Source organism: Chrysochloris asiatica, unplaced genomic scaffold (genome assembly GCF_000296735.1).
Source record: "Chrysochloris asiatica unplaced genomic scaffold, ChrAsi1.0 scaffold00066, whole genome shotgun sequence".
NCBI lineage: Eukaryota > Metazoa > Chordata > Mammalia > Afrosoricida > Chrysochloridae > Chrysochloris > Chrysochloris asiatica.
Window position 1 is genome coordinate 16,810,134 of NW_006408584.1, and position 5,502 is coordinate 16,815,635.

Below are 5,502 nucleotides of genomic sequence, written 5' to 3' on the forward strand. Positions count from 1 at the left end.
TTCAAAAAGTACATTTCAAGGTCTATAATGAAATATGTGTGGAGTCAAAAATTATCCATACTCTGGTTATATGAAAACTCCCTCCACATCCATTGAGTGTGCACGTGAAATGATTCTGTCGAATATAGATGAATGGCAGTGGATTATGTGGCAAATCATTTGCAAATCAGTCATGACTCTGCCTATGAAATAATACACGACAGACTTGGGTTTCAAAAAGTTTGTGTGAGATGGGTTCCAAAGTAAATCATGGAAGAGCATAAATCAAAACGTTTGGATATCTGTAAGCAAAATTTGGATCCATACTTGAAGGAAGGTAAGTGTCTTTAAAAAAATCACTTCTGGTTGCTGGGTACTCACGCTGGGCCAACATGCTTATAGAGAAGTGTTACTTCTGTTCAGGGCCAATCTGTTCAGGGTCCATCTATCCGGGTCATGGCATGATGTTCTTCCGCAAGGATTACAAGGCGTTCAGATTCTGCAAATCCTTGCAAGGTCAGGTGGACTAAAGCATTCCGGAAAGCAGCTGGCAAAGAGCTGATGGTGGATAATTCATTTGAATTTGAAAAACATAGAAATGAACCTGTCAAATATAAGCGAGAGTTGTGGAATAAAACTATTGATGCAATGAAGAGATCAAACAGAAGCACCAAACTACATTAATAATGAACAGGTTAAAGAAAAATAAAGAGCTGCAGAAAGTTCAGGTCATCAAAGAAGTCAAGCAAAACAACCATTTTATCCGGGCTCCTCTTGCAGGCAAAGGAAAGCAGCTGGAAGAAGAAATGGTGCGGAAATTACAAGAGGATGTGGATATGGGAGATGCTTCTTAAAGACCTCATTAACCATTTTTCTACGTGCGTTGTAAAATTACTTTGGAGACTTGGAACTTCTGAATATTTGGTTCATTTTTTTCACGCAAGGTCACTCAAATGGAAAATGATTAAAAAATGCATCACTCCTACACTGTTATCCGTAAAACTTAAGATGTTACACACATTCAGCTGCATCTCAGTATTAAATCTTCGTTTCGTAAATCACGAAGATTCTATCTGTAACTACAGAAGTGAATTGTGGGCATAAAGTGGTACCCATTTGGATAATGTACTATATAGCATTTATGTAATTAGAAAAAATTCACGACTGATAATATATATAATAAAATTTTCTTTGCAGTAAAATATTCCATTTATTAATATGTATATGAAAATTGTCCTTTTGTGATTTCCTTTCTGTCTTTTTTTTTCAAGAGTTGCCATTTAGATTTAGTAGCGTCTTCAAAGAGCATAATGACCTTGTAGATTGAAGCCGAATTCTGTTGTTCTGACCTTGTTGAACTGTCCTACTCAGTTGTGGATGGTGGAAATCAAAGCTGAGTAGTCTTTTTCTGAAATGCCACTAATTTCTATTAATTTCCACATGGTGGAGTATTCAATTTTAAGTTGAGATTCCTGGTAGAGCAAGCATTATTTTTCCAGTTTGACTTTGAGTTACATGCAGAGTGTAATCTCAGTGCTATTTAAAATCTGTTGCATGGGTTTCTTTAAAAATAAACTCTTATTTTTGGAAAATAGAATTTATGTGTAGAGTGTCCATTATTTGCACATAAAATGAAATCATTTCTAAAGTAGGTGCCTACATATTATAACAAAGCTTGCTGTTAGGTGCTGTTGAGTTGTTTCTGACTCATGGCAACCTTATGCATAACAGAACAAAACACAAAGCTATGAAGTATTCTATTATTTGGGAGAACTTAGCTTTTCCCATACATCATACTTGAGTAAGATGTATTTAATTAAAGAGAAGTACAAGTAGTTCCCCACTTAGACAGGGTTCCTTTCATTCCAACAATTCTTTTGTAAATAGATTATGAATGTAAGTTGAATAACTTCTAAGTTCTTGAAATTTTCTGTCCATACCATGTACATATGTTTTAATATAAGCATGTCTGAAATCACATACTATTAGGAAACAAGTTTTCTATCTTGCTAGTTGGTGGACATGATACTTTTGCCTTTACATCATCAATTTGGGAAAATTGGGCTGAATTGATAAGCTAATGTTACGTAACGTCTCAGTGTTAGCATCCAGATGGTTCTTGTACAGTTTCATAGCATTTTGAGACTCCAGGTCTTATTATAACAGTTTGGGTATAAATGCCATATTTTTAACCCTTTATGACTCTCTAAGATTAGCTAAGATCACTGAGGCGAGTAGTCCTTTTAAATGTTGTCTGGCAACTTAATGCCAGCCAGTCAGCATAGCACAGAAGTGCAACATTATCCAGACTCTACACAGAACTTCTATAAACGCTTTAATTTTTAAAGAATAATTTAGGGTTGGCATTCATGGGAAAGAATTGTCTTGTATGTATGCTTTATAAAACCTTGTAAGAAGGCAAGAACAAATCCCAATTAAAAAAAAAAAATCACTACTGGTGATAAGACATGGATTCATGACAACGAGCCTGAGAGTAATTGGCAGAGTATGGGATAGAAACATCCTCAATCACCGATCAAGAAAAAGTTAAAACAAAAAACAAACAAAAAAAACCCATCAGCTGGGAAATTGATGCTTACAGTTTTCAAGGATTCTCAAGGACCAGTATTTGAACACTATCAGGAAAAAGGCTCAGCAATCAACAGTGCTCATTACAATGAGATGCTCATTGAAGAGCTGTTGCCTAAACTTCAGATTCAATGTAGAGGACTACACTGCTATCCAAGGGTGTTGCGATCTTGCATGACCATGCATGTCCACACACCTCTGACCATACTGTTGACATGCTGCAAAAACTGTGTTTGAGGTGTTAAAACATCCTCCCTATGGTCCTGGTCTTGCTCCATTGGACTTTCACCTGTTTTGTCCCCTGAAAGCAGCCCTTTGAGGATGAAGAGTCACCTCTGATTAAGTGAAAACAGCAGTGCATTCATGGCTCTCAGCTCAGCCTAAAACATTATTTAATAAGGAATATGAAAGCTTGTTGACATATGGACAAAGTGTTTTGAAAAGTGAGCGGTTATGTCAAAAAAATAAAATATCTGTTTTTTTCTGTAAGTTGATTAAAATTAATTCTACAGCCAGAGTGCGGATAAATTTTGGTAGTTGTATTAATTGTTATTCCTTGTAGGCGTATGGATATTATCCTATCACAGGCAGCATTGTACTTCAAGATAGATCTTAGTATATTTTTTTTATGACAACTACAATGTTCTTCCTCTTTTATCTGTCATTCCCAGAATAGTAAACTATATGATTGTCAGATTCAAAATGGCCACTACCAGTTCATTTCAGCTCAGTAATGCCTAGAGTACTGTTTATGTGTTCCATTTCATTTTTGACAACTTCCAATTTTCCTAGATTCATACTTTGTACATTCCAGGTTACATGATTTTTGTCACCAGTGCAGTTTATAAGCCACCACAGTATAACAAACTGACTCCTTAGGGTGCCTTACAGGAAAAAAAAGGGATACTATTTATTCCATGGAAAAAATGATTTTGAGGTCAGGGCTAATCATTTTAAACAAAATTCTAATGGACATCTTCCATAATCACCGAAGCTTTGCAATAAGTTTACAAGTTGCCCTACATGAAAGTCTTTAGATGGATCAAGTGTTTTAAGGAAGGTTGAGAAGACCTCAAATATGAATTCAATGTTAAGGTCAGCTCAAAACGTTATGGTGACTGGTCCCTCTTGATTTACTGGGACTCCAAAGGGGAGACCTTGATTGAATTTTCCAAAGATCACAAGACAATTACAATGACTTATTATGAAGTTTTAATAATATTGAAAACTGCAGTGGTGAGAAAAAGGCCAGGAACGTTGTGTAGTGAATACTTGATACTTGGCTCTTCTAGTCTTCTTGTTATTGCTGATAGGGACCATCAAGCTGGTTCCAATTCATAACTACCCTATGTACCACAGAACAAAATACTGCCTGGTCATGTGCCATCCTCACAATTGTTATATTTGAGCCCACTGTTGCTCCCACTGTATAAATCTCACTGAGAGTCTTCCTTTTTTTTCATGACAGTGCACTTTACCAAGCATGATGTCCTTCTCCAGGGACTGGTCCTTTCTAACAATTACTGGTGATTGGAATACAAACAAACAGGAAGGATCAGTAATTTCAAAATATGACCTTGGTGAAAAAATAATGCTTGGAGAGTGCATAATAGAATTTTGCAAGACCAATGACTTCTTCATCCATAATTCACACATTCCATGTTCTGATTATTAATGGATGTTTGCTCCTCATTTTGAGTTGTGTCTCATCAGAAGATGAAGGTCTTGAATCATTTCTCCATTTGTATCATTACGATCAACCCTACTTTGAGGAGCCGATTCTTCCCCATTCATATTTTGAGTGCCTTCCAATCTGAGGAACTCATCTTATGGTGCTATATCTGACACTATTCTGTTGCTCTTCTATGGTATTGCATAAATTACAAAAAATATAAATAAGGTACATGGAACTCTTATTGTATGGTACTATGCAAATTAGAATGTATGCAACTCTACTGGGGGGATTAGCTAGTTTTGTCACCCCATTAGGTTTAAAATGCGCCATGTCAGAAGTGGAAGAGGGGATCTCACTACCAACAAGAAAAAAGAGCCAGGGTAGAGCAGGGTCTGCTATTATAAAAATGACATACTGAAGAGGAATGGTTCATGAACAATTTCTTTTAGAAAGATCAGCATGAGGCTGGTCCCTATGTGGTGTAGGTTGAAGACATTCCAAATGTCCAACTTTCCCAACATTATACTATTCCATAACCCTTGATATACTTCCCTTTCCTCACATCTCAGGTTTCTACAATATGCTACAACATCTAACACAAGTCACAAGTGTCAAAGGAAATGGTTCATGCAATCGTAGAGGCTGGAAATTTCCAAATTTCTAGTTCAGAGGTCAACCTGGAGTAACTAAAATTGGCAGGTCATAGAACAGGCTGTTGATGCATGAGGTTGCAGGAACTGAGGAATCAGGTCAGGTGATAGGCCTCGAATCTAATAAGCATGATCAGATATTATAAGACAGATGCCAGATGCAAAGGAACAGCGAAATTTTGCCAAAGCAATCCTATATACAGGATTCAAACTATGGCCCCAAGGAAAACCATGGGTAGTGACTTGAATCACACCCTCTAGAAAGGAGGGAGCATATTTAATACTTGTTGTTAAGTGCTATCCAGTTGGTTCCGACCCATAGTGACCCTGTTTAGGGTTTCTGAGGCACAACTTGTTGTTGTTGTTGTTGTTAGATGCCATCAAGTCGTGCCACTAATAGCAACCTTATGCACAGCACAGAGAAACATTGCTCGATCCTGGTCTAACCTCACTATTGTTGCTATGCTTGAGCCCATGGATGCTGCCACTTTATCACTCCATCTCACTGGGGGTCTTCCTCTTTTAGTCTGACCTCCACCTTACCAAACATGTGACTGCTCCCTCCTGACAATATGTCTGAAGTATGAGAGATGAGGTTTGTCCAACCTG

The 5,502-nt window shown here is 37.2% G+C and overlaps 1 pseudogene; it reads left to right on the plus strand.

Annotated features, from left to right (window-relative positions):
* Positions 1-371: 371 nt before the first annotated feature.
* On the plus strand, positions 372-833 carry LOC102816607 (annotated as a pseudogene).
* Positions 834-5,502: the final 4,669 nt, after the last annotated feature.